Below are 16,640 nucleotides of genomic sequence, written 5' to 3' on the forward strand. Positions count from 1 at the left end.
AGAAAAAAAAAAAAAAAAAAAAACCGAAAACAATAAAAACTAGTTCATAGAGCTCTTTAGCTCATACAAGGGGAGAAGAGAGGAAGCATTTTTACCCCTACCCATTTGTATGCCACAGATCACAATTAGTTTTCCAATATGACTGCAGAGAGTCATTTTTAGGGAAAATAGATACAGAAACAAAGCAAAACAAAAAGTCCTTGTCATGTTGCATGGTTTAAATTGTGTCCTCCAAAAAGATATATCGAAACTCTCATTCCTAGGACCTGTTCATATAACTTTACTTCTAAGTAAGATAGAAGAAATAAAGATAGTAAAAGGAAGACAAGAAAAATCAAAAATTTTAAGTTGTACTTTTAAGAAAACTGCAGTTTAAGGACACAATGAACACTACCTATGGTTACAAAGCCTTTTATTCCCTTTCAGGAAATCCACCCATGAATTCCTAAGCATCTTAAATAAGAAAACAAGTCTGAAAAATGGGCCTTCCTGACTTCAAGACTTTTCATTTGCTGTCATGATCACTGCTAATTGTTGGCCACTGGAACTGCTATAGCCCATACTTACCTTGACAACCGGGTCTGGAAGAATGGGCTCAAGCCCCATTCTGCCTCTCGGGAGCCATTCTGCTCTGTAACATGCTTGCTCTGCGTTAGGCCATTGACGCTGGTGTAACATAGCACACAGCACCAAAGGCAGAGCATTTCCTCATGGAGTTACCAACCAGATCTCTATCTCAGACCTTCTTTTCCAAGGTGGATGTGGACTCAGACAAACCAGGAGCAGACGATCTGTCCTACAGACCCAAAGCCTCCAAAGAGGCAACAGAAACAGTGAGCTCAGTGTTGCCCCCACCCAGAGGTGTCAGAGACCACTCTTCCCACCCAAGAGTTAGTGTTGCGTGATACCGGGGGAAAATAGCTAGTCGGTCCCGCCTTGTCCACTTCCTCTTGTGTGCTCCTGGCCTCATTCCTCTGGGGACACTGCCCTAGTTTAGAGGGCTCTTGTGACATAGAAAATGCATATAGAAGAGAAACTCTTTAAGCTGTAAAATTTCACAGAGCTGGAAAGACTCCCATGAATATCATGGATAGAGTTTGCAGAAGGGAAAATAGTATTTTGACTATTGCTGTTTTTCACCTATAGATTCTCTTGACGCCAACAACTCTGGTGTTCTTGGCTCATTGTTGCCCTGCAAACACAGTGAATCAGATTAAAGCCTGTGGAGTTTCTAACCAGGTCCTGGCTTCTTTATAGAGGCTAGTTAACTCTTTGCATGGCGGACAGATTTCAGAAAAGGGCCCTTCTGAGGATTTGGTTACTTATTCCATGGCCTCACTATTTAGTCATAAATAAGACACTGCAAGGCAGGACATACATTCCCTTAAATCCTCTCATCCTTAGAATTACCTCAGGAGAATACCCTCAGGGACAAGCGGGTGTCACCAGGGCCAATACTGTCTAGGTCTCACCCCTCTGTAGGACAACCACTTCCTGTTCCCCACAGCCCTCCATACTTCTCAAGCCAGCTTCCTACCTTTCAGGAACTTCTAGGCTCCCTCTAAATGTGATAATTAAAATATTTTATTTAGTTCAAAAATTTTTTAAAGACTAACTTCTGCCTCTTGGTATAAGGCATACTAGAGAACCTGAATACATAGCCCAAAATAATCAGAAATTCTGCACTCAGTAAAAACAGGTCTCTTTTGAGACATGGCTGAATGCTAGGAAAAAGTAAGGAGAGGCTGTGGGGACAAAAATGAAGAGGAAACAAAAATTTAGAGTATGAGTATCTGTGCCAGTGCTACAGTCATTTGGGTTGGGCGTGGGCAGTTAGGAACTTAGTGGCTTGGGTTATAATGCTCAGGCCAGGGCGGGATGTGAAGCTTAGATCTACAGAATGCTGGCTGTTGCTATGTCTACCCCTGTAGAAAGTCTGGTCCTCAGAAAAACTGTACTCACAGTGAAAGAGTAAATCAGGGAAAAGGAACCTGTTATCTCACAAAGACAATAAGGAGTCTTTCTATCTCTGTCTGGGCTCTGGAGGAAAAGTTCCCCTTGAGAATCTGCAGTCCTAGGTCAGGCATTACATTGACTCCAAGAACCCCCAAACTGGAAAATAAACATAAAAGGGGACAGAGGCAATGACTCCCCTTGGGCAGCTAACAGAAACCACTGCAAACCCTGCCTGTTCTGGTGGAGTGGCTCTTGTCCAGCCTCCCTGAATTTGAAGGCAGCTTTTACATTCCCTGTAAATCCTATACCCTCCAGTTCCAATGGCCTCAGTTCTTTCAGCTAATTTTTATATGAGCATCTGCAGAGCTTTCACTGTCCTGGTCATCTTCCTCTGGATTGTGCCACCGTCCCTTCTCATCCTCCCGAAACCTCAGATGGTTCTACCATTATCCCCTGGTACAGGGGATGATAAGAGACCTGTAACTTATCCAGGTCGGACTGCTCACATGGCCAGTACCGTGCATACAACGCAGACCCATCTGGGCCAGTGTCCTTGGTTTAAAACACTAACGCTCTGCTTCTCTCAGGGAGCAAAGCTAAGCAGCCGGTGTTAGGACTATCACACTCTTAACTGTGCGCACAGTGATCTCAGTCCCTACTATTTTTATTTAAAAATTAAGTCACAGTCATTTTTCCAGAGTATAGGTTTTTCAGAGCAGAGGGTGACAAAGAAGTAGGAAGACACAGCAGAGGCCAATGCAAAGAGAACGGTGGTTAGGGGCATGAAACTACTGTGGTCACACAAGCCAGATATTCTTTTAGTTCTCACAGTTGTTTTCTTTGCGTTTTTATTTCTTTCATTTCTTAAAGTTTATACTGAAAGCCAGCAGCTTCTACACGCCAGCTGGCGCTGCTCTCTCGAATCACCTTTGTTTTCCTTGGAGCAACGTCTCCGCAGCACAGAGCATTACGTTTGGGAGGCCTGCCCCCTGCTGGACTAGAGAAAGAGTACACAACGAGTTTCAAAGCTCCCAGGAATAGGATCGGCCGTGTGAAATTGCTCTATCCATAGCAGCTCTGGGAGCAAAGAAACCTCTTTGAGATCATTTCTATGACATTCTTGGATTCTTCAATATTTAGGTGAACTCTGTGTATTTACACATCATACTTGTAAAAAAAAATGAAATAAAAATGTTCAAGGAACCGAAGAGGTAACAGTAGTAACAATAATAAGTATTATGCCCTATAAGACAGGCCCAATTGTACCATTAGCCCCCCGCAGAGAGGGTCCTCCCCACCACCCCAAGAAGTTCCTCCTGAGTGACTTCGCCCAGCAACTGGCCACCATAGATTGGGCCAGAAATGGTCAACCACACCAGGCTAGCCGGCCCCTTTCTCCTGGAACTCTGGAATCAGATCCCAAAAGAACCGTCCGTCTGGGCTGGTTGCTGTGAAGGCAGGTCACATAGACTCTGGCCTGGCAGAGCGGCATCTCCTACCGTGTGCGTGGGAAGCAGAAAGAGATCACCCCGAGAAAGTGAAATACACGGGAAAACCGAAAGGACAACAACCTTCCTCTTCTTGGTCATAATCCCTCCGGAGGCTTCTCTGCTTTGATTTGGCTTTATTGATATGATTTTCCCCATTTAAAAAAAATGTGAATATACCCAAGTCATGTGAGCAATAGTATGCAAAAGTGAACCAAATCTCATGCTAAAATGGATTAAATGTAAAGTTACAGGGCACATCCCTCAATGTGCATAATTTGTATTGTGCTCCAGGCCAATCGAATAAGGAGCAATGACTGTAAATGATAATATTTAGTATCATGGAAACAAAGCCAAGCCAAGCAATTCCAGAGTCAGCTGTAGGGAAGAGATATTGCGCCCAGCAGGAAGTTGTTCTGGAGTTTATCTAAAGGCCCTGGATTTGAAAGGCAAATCAAGTCCCCCCTTACCCTTCACTCTCAGACAGGCACTCAGGAGGTCCCCAAGGTCCTAGCGAGTATCCAGCTGCTCCTCAGCACACACCCGACCCCAGCCTTCTCTTTCCCTGGCTGTATCTGGGGGCAGGGAGGCTGCGTCTGCTTGGGAAGCTTCCTCCCCCAACACGGGACTGGGGAAATCCAGGGCACAGGGCATTTGAAGCTGTATTAGGAAGGAGTTGCCAGGCTACTGCTCATGGCGGCTGTGGGCGCACGGAACAGTGCGTTCTCAGTGTGCGCTAAGCTAGCTCACCTGGGGTCTGTACAGAAGGTGAAGATGAGATCCTCACACCAACAACAGGTGTGGAATTGCCTGCCATGGTTCTCTGTAGGTCTCTGGTGGGCAGCTCGGGTGGGCCCTGCTACGCACTGAGCTGTGCTCCATTTGGGTCGTTAACGACTGTCGGGCTCCATCCGGTTACTGCCATCTGTCTTTCCCCACTGAGGTAAGAACAGGAAAAATGCTGGGAACAGTTAACCAAAGACGGAATCCCAGATCCCAGGGCCAGTGGCTTCACGTAGCCAATACTGGGAGCGAGAAAGATGCAAAGACTGAATGTAATCCTCCTTCCATGCTTTACTGAGCCAATACTTCGCCCTAAACTTCAACGAATCAGAGGGCCTCTGTGTCAAAAGCAAATGCCCCCAAGAAGTTTTAAGATATTATGTCCTTGAAAATGTGTTTTGCTTTAACTAGCTATGATCCTGGCATAAGAGTCATGTCGTATTTTTGAAGGACCAAGATAGATTTTTCTGGAGTTGTCAGCCTCCATTTTTCAGTAACTACCATGTTTTAGGCGCTGGAGAAAAGTAATGAAATAGGGTCTCTGTCTTCAGAAGATACTAGATCAGGTATTCACCTTTACCTTGGGGAACATGAAAAGAGAGGCTGGTGGGGGACGGCGGTGCACCCCTGCAATCCCAGGTACCTGGGAGACTGAGGTAATAGGATTACAAATTCAAGGCTAGGCTGAACAATTTAGAAAGACTCTGTCTCAAAATAAAAGGCGGGTGGGGTGGGGCGGGATGTAGCTCAGTTCAAAGGCCCTAAATTCGATCAACAGTACCAAAAAATAAAAAAGGAGGTTGTTCTTATCTTGAAACATTATAACAGCCCCTGAACATTTCATACAGATAAATGGATTAAAATAAATACCAAGAGGAGTCTAGGAGAGAAAGGACTGGTGTGGGAGCGGGAAGAAAATTGTAGGGAGGGGAGAGCTGTTATCTTGGAGTTGGAACCACCTTCGTACTTGTGCATGTGAGGGCTGTTTTTAAACACTGTCTGAATCATCCCTCCGCCCTCCATCTCCCACCCTCCCCTCACCGCCTCCCTGAGTCACCCAGACTGCCATTTCTCACGGGAAAGGGGAAGGGAGACAGGGTGTAATTTGTGCAGAATCACTGCAGCTGTAGGACCCACTTATGCGTCCCATCTGCGCTACCACTGTGCAGGGTCTGAGTGACTCTACCCAGTTTATCTCTTACTCTGTCTGATTTGTAAGTCAAACTTTCTCATAGGTATGTGTGTATAGGAAAACTCGTAATATAAGACTCTGTATTATATGAACCTTCAGGCATACACTGGGGTCCTTGAGCGTAACCCCTAAAAGTACTGCAGGACTACTACTGTGTATTCATTTTTCTCTAAGATCTAGATTCAATTTAGTTGTTCTATTACATCTTATTTACACATTTCTTTATTGATGAGGAGGTCCTTGTTCTGTTTACTTTGAAATTTAGTATTCATGTTTTCTAAGTAAGGTATTATCGCCTATGAGTTTTGAAATATATATCATGCAGAAGAATTCTGACATAGAAACTTAAGTCTCTTTTTCTGTCACCCTCCATTCCAACTCCCACTCCCTAGAGTCTTGTTATTGTTGTTTCTTTGGTGTTTTGTTTTTCTACTACTTACCTTTTTAACTCTGAATGAAATACATGTACTTATGTTTTCTCTTTATCGATTCATTTTTGAAAGTATTTGTTGTCTTGCCGCAGTGACAGCTAAGTTTGGTCTACTTATGCTGTCTCTCTCTTTCTTTATTGCTAGCCATGTTGCGATTTTAAATCATTCTGGTTGAACTCATGCTTTTCTCATGTATGTCTTCTTGCTAGTCAGAGATTTTGAAAACTTTTGTACTATGGCAGGATCTGTAGAAAAGCAGACTCTGTCCTCCATGACATAACATGCTGCAGCTGTAAAGAGAAGCTCTGAGGTGTGGGGCCTCACCCTTTTCTTTCCTTTTCAGCTCCTTCTAGTGTATTCAGGGTCACCACTATTTTTCGTGTACTACGTATGAGCTAACAGACCCAAGCCAAAGGGTTCTATGTTCTCCAAAGCCTATAAGCAAAATGCTAGGGAGGAGGGAGAGGATCCATTATGACAGGACACAGAAGTCCTAAGAGGGCCACTGAAGCACCAGGGATTAAGATTGTATCCAAGAGGCTGACAAAAGCAGAGACAGGGCGAACCATCAACTTCATCTGAGATCCAGAATATAACATCCATGAATGCCAAACAGGACCAGACTCCTCAGGAAATAAGGTTCAGGGGCAGGGACTCCCAGGAAAAACAAGTTTCCCTAGCACCCCGAGGTGCTGCTCCTAGGCACCCTCATTGTCCCTCAAGCCACATGGTTACCTTCTCAGCTCCACACACTATTTTAGTAAGGTGCAATAGAAATGAGAGGGGACACAGAACAAAAGCACTATTTGAACTGGAATAGACGGATACGTTGATGTTTGTCTAGGTTAGTCCTTTCTACCTCATACCCACTGATATACTTAAGAAGAGCATTAGTTTATGAGACACATACTGACTGCTATTCTAAATCCACTGCTCCACTACACTTGCCAGTATTCCTGAGCATAACCATGTGACTGAATTCTAGCCAATAAAATGCAGGTGGAAGTGCCACACCTACTCCCACGTGTGGTTCTCACATACCTCATTCCTTCTCCTCCATGTTTTTTTCTTTTCCAGTCGCCTTGGAAGCTAGACCCTGGAGACAGTGCAGCCACAGAATGGGGCCACCCAGGTCCTGGGGGGTTTGAAAGAGCTGCCTACCAACCAGGAACAGCTGTTTTGGATATTGAGAGTGTGTTTCAGCTCTCTACTCCTATATAACGAAGTATGCTGACTTAGATGGTTTTAAGCAGTCATTTCCTATAATCCCTGTCAGTTTGGGGGACTGACTAGACTCTGCCAGATGGTTCTCACTTAGGGTGTCTTTTAAGGTTGCAGTCAGATGTGAACCTCTTTATTTTAATTCTTTCAATTCTTGACTCCTTCACTGCCCCCCAAGAAATGGGTTAAGAATTCATATCCTTGCTTGTCTCCTGAGACACATGCCAGTGGGACTAGAATTCAGTCCAGAGATATGCATTTTTTTTTTGCACTCTTTCACTTTCTTTGCTAGCTTTGTTGCATAAAACATATACATTCTCATATTGACATTTTTGTCATGAATAAAGGCAACAAAAATAAGGCAATAGCAAGATGTACTTCACATAGACAATCACACAAAGATAGAAAGTCTAGATCCCTGTAAAATAAAAAGATTAGGAAACAAAATATGAACAAGCTTTGCATGCAGAATATACTCAAATATATGTGCAGACTTATAATATTGCTCCCTTCAGCTCTTTTATGATGCATGATTTCTGAATCATCCATTTGTAAAATAAGAATATTAACAAACATGAAATCTAACTCACATTTATTTTCACAATATCAAGGCTAACCTCAAAGCAGCAATTTCACTGATTCTAAATGCTAAGTGTTTGAAAAGTAAAAGGCAATCTCAATTATTTTAACCCTCTGAATAAAGTCTGCAAAAGAAACCAAGAAGGCGATCTTATTTAACTTCTTTTAGAAGACCAGGTCCCACTTCTATGGCATCAGCACAGAAGACCTGCACTTCTATGGCATCAGCACAGAAGGCCAACAGATACATGGATAAGAGCAACGCCTGTCCACGTAAAAGTGTAGGGATGAGCAGTGTTCTTTCTACTTCCACAGCAAGGCTCTTAGGCCACCAGCACAGAACCTCTGACCTCATGCAACAGAAGTACTAAATTAACCACATATCTGTTTGAAATTTCCAAGTCCCTGCTCCTAACACAGCTTTAGCACACCTATTAAGCACAGCAGGTCATTAAAAAAAAAACATAACACAGAAACAAACATATACCCAGACTTTGCAATTAAACATTTTTGTAAGCATGAACAATGTTCAGAGAAAATTTGAACTGGCTTTTCTAAATATAATTTATGTGCTTAAAGCTTTCTTAAACAAAGACAAGTCTTAGGTATATGATATACAAATTTACAGTAGTGTATATTCCAAATACAGATTTGCTTCCTATTATGACATGACAAAAAATTGTTTTCTGAGTAAAGATATATGCTAAAGTTGTAAACACTGTGAAAGGAAAACAATTTAGTGAAGAAATGACTGTTCATTTAAAAATTTGTATCATCTTAGAACAAGCTCCTGAACTTTCAAATTTACTTTAGAGAATACATTTACATCTTACATGTTTAGGAAAGGCACATGTTTTATGTTAAAAATTCAGCAAAATTTTAAACCCACCAATTTATTGAAAAAAGCCATTATTATTAGGAAAAAAATATGCTTCTCAAGATGTTGGCAACAAGTCATGGTACAGACACAAGTTTGGTCCAGTGTGTTTCTCCCTGGATTATATTCCAGAAGGAGGAGCAGCCCCTGCTTGGCCGTGGGAAGTAGTATTTCAGTATTTGAAGCTGGTCTCCTTGTACACAAACCAAGCATTTCCTCTCCACGGATTCAAATCCAGAAACAAAGATCACAGACACATTTAGGAACCTCATACTGGGACACACTGTTGATGACTGTTTACAAAGCAGAAGTTCCTGAACAATCCTGGGACCTGTAGCTACCTCAGTATCTGTAAGAGCTTTAGCCCAAGCTGAAATACTCACCAACCACAACAAAGTGGCAACAACAATAACAGCAAAGTCAATCATGGGAAGTTTAGGACTGTCCCGGTATAGGTTCATGTAACCAACATAAAGTTGAAGGGGCAGCAATGCAGTACATGAATGCAAAGACTGCAAATGTAGCAGAATCGTGCAGAAGAGGAGTAATCTCCTACAGGGTATGACTTTTCCACTGTATACCACAAACGTTTGAAGGTGGCTGATTCAACCTGAATGGATAACCCAAAGTAGCTGTAACAGTTTTATTCTCAGTCACATTAGGACAACTCACTAGAATTTCTGTTTTGCCCTTCAAATCCCCATAAGTGGCAAAAAAGAAAATGGCAGCGATCCACTCCAAGACCTTGATGAAGCCCAGCAGCTCATCGAGCAGGACCAGGTTCATCTGGAAGGCAAATGTCTGAGGGAGGGAGGGAGAGAGCCTGGAGATATGCATTTTAACCTGGACTGTTTTAGGACCTTTATTCCTCTTGTTAGTCCTTTTCATTTCCCAAGTCTCTGAGTACCAGTGGATCGCAATCGGTTTCTTTGTCGACCTAACAGGTCTGGCATTCAGTTCAGGTCACAAGAGGTCTCCAGGAAGCACACTACATGTCCCTTTGGTCAACATTTCCAGGTTCTGGAGTTACCAGGCTTTCTTTCATGTTGGGCACACATGCCAGTGTGCTGAGCCAAGTCTCCAGTCCAAATTGTCAGCACTCATGACTTCCCTCAGTCATTACCACTGTTTTCACAAAAGCTTTCTGAGCATCCACCTTGACCTTTCATGCTTCCTGCTCAGGGCCCGGCTGGTCTCCTTAGTTTTACCTGCCTACCGGTGTGAGCTGGGTTTCATGCATGCCGGGTACTTAAAAAAATTCAGGTATGTTTGTGATACATAATAGTCACATTGGGATGTGTGTGTGTGTGTGTGTGTACACATAGCATGTCTTGATCATTTTTCTTTCTCTTTTCTTTTTCTCCTTCCCCTCCTTCCTTCCTCCCTCTGATCTGCTACCCATCTCTACAAAGTTTGTCATTTTGTTTCCTACCATCTCTCCTTTATTTTAATCTTACTTTATTCATAGTTTAGGCTTCTCATAAGAGAAACCACATGGTATTTAATTTTCTGTGTCTGACTCATTTCATTTAACATAATAGTCTCAAGTTCCATCCATTTTCCTGCACATGACATGATTTCACTCCCCATTATGGCTGAATAATCACCTTTTTGTTATCCACTCCTCTTTTTGGTGGACATTCAGTTGTTTCCAGAGCTTGGCTGTTGTGAGTTATGCTGCTATAAACGTGGGTATACATGTACCACCATACTTTATGTATTTAACTCTTCAGGAAATATACTCAGAAGTATAACTGGCTCAAAGGGAATTTCCATTTTTAGCTCTTTTTGAGAAATCTCTATACTTATTTCCCTTGTGTTTGTACCAGTTTACATTTCTACCAACGATAGGAATGTTCTTTTTTCCTCACATCCTAGCTGGCATTTGTTGTTTTTTGTGTTGTAGCTGAAAGCCATTCTGACTGAGTTAACATAGAAAGTGACTTGTTTTAATTTGCATTTCCTTAATGGTTAAAGATGATGAACATTTTTTTCATGCGCCTATTGGCCAACTGTAGTTCTTCTTTTGAGAAGTATCTATGCAGTTCATTTGCCCATTTCTTTGACTGGGTCATTTGTTTTATGAGGGTTGACTTTGGGGGGGTATTTTATATATCCTAGATATCAGCACTTTTTTAGAGGACTAGCTGATATTTTTTCCCATTATATAGATTGCTTCTTCACACTGTAGATTGTTCCTTTGTTATGTAGAAGCATTTTAATTTGAGGTAATCCTATTTGTTGATGTTTGATATTATTTCTTGTGCTATTAGTTTTGTTCTTGCCTGTTGCAATGGCTTCCAGTGTTTTTCTTACCTTATTTTCCAGTAGTTTCAAAGTTTCTGTGTTTATATTTAGGTCTTTGATTCATTTTGATTTTAGTACAGGACAAGAAATATGGACCTATTTTCAATCTGTTGAACGTACATAACCAGTTGCTCAGAAAAAAGCTATTTTTTTTCCTACACTGTGTGTTTTTGGCAACGTTGTCAAAAATCAGATGCCTGAAGGTGCAAGGGGTTGTATTTGCATCTTCTGTTCTATTTCATTGGCCTATATCCTATTTTTGTGTCAGTACCATGCTATTTTTGTTACTATAGTTTCATAGTATAACTTGAAATCTGGAATTGTGATACCTCCTGTTTTGCTCTCCACTCCCCACCCTTCACTCCCCCGGAAGTGAAAGACTTTTATTTTACAGTTGTCTTTAAAACTGCAAAGACACTATTTTCTTCATATAAAAACAATGGTATACCTATACTTTTTAGAAAATGATTATACAGGCCCCCTGAAAGAAAATGCACCTCATTATAAACTTTCAGAGAGGTTGGTTGGGAAAAAAATACCTGGACTGATTCCCAAGATGTACCATTCAACACTGAAACTTTTGGTTCATAGTATAGATAACTATCATTCAGTATGTGTTCCTGCATTCTCACACATTTGATGATACATGTAGAGACTGGTTTATCAATGTGCCATGGTTTCATCAGCTTTTTCTGCAGATTCATCAGCAGGCTGTGCAGGCTGTGCCTTTCTCTGTGGTCTTTCTTCAAGACCTTCCAGGAATGGAGATACATCGCCATCATCACAGATTGTGAACTCCAAGTCTTTACCAACAGTTCCAATGGAAACATTCTTAGTAGTCAGGTCTTGCTCTGCAGGAAGTGTCTCTCTCAAGGCAGGCAGATCATGCTGAACCAGTTCATTTAAATTGCACTCCATAAATTCAGACGTATGTCTCTCCAAGTGAGTATGAGCTGATTGAGAACGGGCTCCAATAGACATAGCTCTGCAGTCAAAATAGTTAGCAGATGGACAGGTCTGGAAAATGTGAGAGCCCATATCATTGTAACCAGCAATAAGCAGCCCAACACCATATGTCTCTGGCCATACCGCTGTTTTGGTTTCTGGGTCTTGCTTCCAATTAGAGATACAAGATGAAACACAGGAAGTGGTCTGTCAAATACAAATCTGGAATCCAAACACTCCTGTCACATAAAATTACATAAGAGTCTAGCATCGGCAGTAAGTCCGGCAACAGAGATACCAATATGGTTGTCAATACGGAGAATTTTTTTCTGGTGAGCTGCAAGCTCTGACTGTGCCCTCTTCTATGCAACCAACACTGCGTGGGTTTTTTATTTTAGACCAACTGTGGCAGAACCTTGTTTAACAGCTTACATTGCATATTCAGTTTGATGAATCCTGCCCTCAGGGCTCCACACAGTGACATCATTGTCATACTGGTTGCGAAACATAGTTCAGGCCGGACCAAGACACAAGGTTACAGCAAGCTGGCGAATCCAGGAGAGCCCCTGTTTTGCTCTTTTTCCTCACGATTGGTTTGGTTATTCTGGGTCTTGGTTTGGTTCCATATAAATGTTTTTGCTTTTATTAGTTTGTTTTGTTTTGTTTTTTTGAGACAGGGTCTCACTATGTAGTTGAGACTGACCTGGAACTCACTATGTAGTCCAGGCTGGTCTCGAACTCGCAGCGATCCTCCTTCCTCAGCCTCCCTAGTGCTGGGATTACAGGCGTGCGCCACCACGCCTGGCAGTTCCAAATAAATTTTAACATTGTTTTTTCTAGTTCTGTGAAGAAAGTCATTGGTATTTTAATAGGGATCACATTAAGTCTATAGGTCATTTTTGGTAATATGGCTATTTTAATAATATTAATTTTGCCTCTCCAGGAATGGAATGTCTTTCCATTTTCTAATATTCTCGTCAGTCTCTTTCTTCAGAGTTCTGTAGTTTTTGTTAGAGAGGTCTTTTGCCTCTTTAGGTTGATTTCTAGGTATTTGCTTCTTTTGAAGCTGTCATGAATGGAATTATTTCTCTGATTTCTTCCTCAGTGGGATATTTATTGGCATACAGGAATGCTGTGTATTTTGTGTGTTGATTTTATATCCTGTCACTTTCCTAAATTTGTTTTATCAGGTCTAAGAGTCTTTGGGTGGAGAATTTTTGGTCCTCTATGTAAATGATCACATCATTGGCAAATAGAGATAATTTGATTTCTTTTTGTCCTAGTCATAGCTTTTTTATTTCTTTCACTTGCCTGATTGCTCTGGATAAAGTTTCAAGTACTACATTGAACAGGAGTGGTGAGCGTGGATGCCTTTGTCTTGTTTCTGATTATAGAGGGAACACTTTCAGTTTATCCCCATTCAGTATGATGAAGGCTATGGGTTTGTCTCATACAGCTTTTATCAGTTCCGGGTAAGGTCCTTCTATACTTATTTTCACAGGGTTTTTCTCATGAAAGGATGTTGAATTTTGTCAAAGGCTTTTACTGCATCTTTTGAGATGTTTGGTGACATTTTTATCTTATCTCTGCTTATGTGGTGTATTACATTTATTGATTTATTTATGTTCTACCATCCTTGCATCCCTGGGAGGAAGCCACCTTGATTGTGGTGTATGATCTTTTTAATGATTTGTTGAAATATTATTTGCAAATATCTTATTGACAATTTTTGCATCTGTTTTCATCAGTGATACTGGACTATAGTTTCCTTTTTTGTGGTTGAGTTCTTATTCTGGCATCAGGGCAATTCTGGCTTCATGGAATGAGTTTGAACACATCCATTTTCTTTAAATTACAATGAAACATTGAAAAAGTATTGACATTTGTGCTCCACTACAGTTCTGGTAAAATTTAGCAGTGAATTACTCACTGACTTTTTTTAGTTGGTAGAGTTGGTAGAATTTATTATTCAATTTTATTGTTTGTTACCGGTCTGTTTAGGTTTTTCTATTTTCTTGGATCAATTTTGGTAAGTCATGAATGTCTAGGAATCCTTTTCTTTCAGATTTTCCATTTTGGAATATAAGTTCTAAAAATTGTTTCTAACAATCTTGTGCATTTCACTGGTGTCTGTTGTAATTTCTTTTTTTTTTTTTTTTTTTTTTTTTTTTTTTTTTTTTTTTTTCCTACCAGGGATTGAACTCAGGACTTTGTGCTAGTGAGACAAGGGGAAGCACCACTGAGCTACATCTCTGGCCCAACATTTTTCATTTCTAGTTATATTGATGTGGGCCTTTCCCTTCTTTTGGTAATTTTGGCTAAGCGTTTATAAATGCTATCCTTTCAAAGAATCAACTTTGATTCACTGATCCTTTGTATTTTGTTTCAATTTCCTTAAATTCCATTGTGATCTTTATCAATTCCTTTCCTTCTACTTGTGGATATAGATTGTTCTTCCTTAGTTTTTCTAGGACCTTGAGATGTGTTATTAGGTTATTTATTTAGGATCTCTGTTTTTCTAAAATAGCTCATGGCTATAAACCTTCCTCTTAGAACTGCTTTCATTGTGCCTCAAACATTCTGATACATAGTTCTGATATATATGTTATATTTCTATTGTCATTCAATTCTATTATTTAAAAAAAATGTCTTCCCTGATTTTTTTCATGATTTATTGACCAGTCAAGGGTCAGGAATGCACTATTCAATCTCCATGTGTTCATGTAGTTTCTGTGATTCTTTTTTGCTGCTGGTTTCTACTTTCATTCTATTTTTTTATTTATTAAATTTATTGGTACATATTATGTACACAATACAGTTTCATCATTGGGATCTTGTACCTATACATGACTTATTTTTCCCCAGTCCCCAGCTCTCCTCTTGGCTCCTCCACCCTTCCCTGTTTACAAAGACATTGTTTTCATGTTTTTCCTTTTCACATATTTTTTCTTTCCCCTTTTTCCCTTTCTCCTACCCCGCACTTCCTCTACTCTTTTAGACTTTTCTTCCTATTACACAATATCAATTATACATTTTAATTCTTATTTATACTTTTACTTTTTCACACCAGAGAAACTATTCTGTACACATGTGTAACTTATTAATTTCACTTAAGAGTATGGCCTCAATGTGCATTCACTTATCTATAAATCTCTCTAGTTTCTTGTTCTTTATGGCTGAGTAGTACTCCATTTTATAAAAAAACCACATCTTTATCCGGTCTCCAGCTGATGGGCAATTGGGCTGTTTCCAAGTTTTAGCTATTACATACTGTGCTGCTGTAAACATGGGTGAGCCTATATCACTGTGGTATGATTCTTTTAATTCTTTTGGGGAGATACCCAGCAGAGGAATAGCTGGGTCAAATGGGACTTCTAATCCTAGTTGTTTAAGGTATCTCCATAGTGATTTCCACAGAGGTTGTACCAGTCTGCACTCCCACCAACAATGAAGAAGGTTCCTTTCTCTCCACAGCCCCACCAGCATTTGTATTCGTCAATTTTTTTGGTTTGTTTTTCCATATTTTAGATTTTATTGGTTGTGTTGAGGATCAGTACAGACACTTCACTTTGTACACAACTTGTAACACGTATACCGAAAATCTAAAAAACTATGTATTGTTTCTTTTTCGGTTATTCCAAGTGACTTTCCAGCTTCAAATTTGGAGGCAAATTTTCCATAAGAGGATTAAGTACCAGTATCTTCAAATGCTGATTAAGTGTTACTTAAGTCCCACCTGTTCACAAATGTGTTATCATATACACTACATACTCAGATTTTCGATCTTTCACAGCACATTAACAAATCAGGCAAACTGGACTAGCATGACCAAAACAGATGTTACAGAGCGCACAGGATTCTGACAGGGCAACAATCAGGAAGTCCTTTTCTTTAGGAAACAATTCTACTAAAAACATGGAAATAGAAGTCATTTAAAACATCCAAGACATATTAAATGCACAACTGTGACTCCAAATTGCCATTCAGTATGCTTTACACTGCAGGATATAAAACTAACCTCCACCTACGGGACGTTACACTGACACCCAGGACAGTCAGTATCCCACAACTCAGCATACCACTATTTTCTAAAAAAAAGCCAGCAAATGATTTCACCTCTAAAAAAATCATTTACACTTAAAAAATGCGATGAGGTGGGATGCCCTCCTTTTAAAAAATATTTCTAGAGCCACTAAAAAAACTTGCATTTACAAAATAGTTGATAAAAATATTCCTCTGGATTGTACAAGAAGGGAGACAGGGAGCACTGGTAAGACACGGTGTGTGACTAATCAGACTTGGCTTCTTTCTCTTCTGTTTCATCAGAGGCTGCACTCTCCTCGTTTTTAGTTTCTCCGTTTTCCGTGCGTAAATCTTCGGTAGTTTCTTGATTAGCCACTTTGGCCTGTTTTCCTTTTGGCCCCCTTTTCCCTTTTGCTTGCACGTTTTTGTCTGAAGATTTGTCCTTTCCCGCTGTCTCTTTTTGGCTTCGTTTCCACTTTTGCAGCAGCAGGTTTAGCCGACAATCTCTCCGATCTCCGCTTGGGCTCCTTTGGAGCTGGCCTTCCTTTTGGGCATCTTGGGGGCTCTAGGGGTGCGTGCGGAAGCTGCGGGCCTCGCACAAGGGAGCCTTGCGGAGCCAAGCTAGCTACTCGGCGGCTGTCGCTCCTCCCGCTGCCAGAGCTGCTGGGACCCGCCGGTCGATTTCATGATAGCAGCCATTCTTACTGGGGTGAGGTGGAATCTCAGTGTTGTTTTCACCTGCATCTCTTCAGTGGCCAGTGATGTTGACCATTTTTTCATATGTTTATTTGTTTGTCTGAGAAATGTCCATTTCAGATGCCCATTTTTGAATGGGGTCT

The 16,640-nt window shown here is 40.8% G+C and overlaps 3 pseudogenes; all 3 read right to left on the reverse strand.

Annotated features, from left to right (window-relative positions):
• Positions 1-8,698: 8,698 nt before the first annotated feature.
• On the reverse strand, positions 8,699-9,363 carry LOC104850181 (annotated as a pseudogene).
• A 2,133-nt stretch (positions 9,364-11,496) lies between these two features.
• Positions 11,497-12,287, reverse strand: LOC104850180 (annotated as a pseudogene).
• A 3,639-nt stretch (positions 12,288-15,926) lies between these two features.
• Positions 15,927-16,356, reverse strand: LOC104850115 (annotated as a pseudogene).
• Positions 16,357-16,640: the final 284 nt, after the last annotated feature.

Source organism: Fukomys damarensis, unplaced genomic scaffold, assembly GCF_012274545.1.
Source record: "Fukomys damarensis isolate Sample0158 unplaced genomic scaffold, DMR_v1.0_HiC HiC_scaffold_26, whole genome shotgun sequence".
NCBI classification, from domain to species: Eukaryota; Metazoa; Chordata; class Mammalia; order Rodentia; family Bathyergidae; genus Fukomys; species Fukomys damarensis.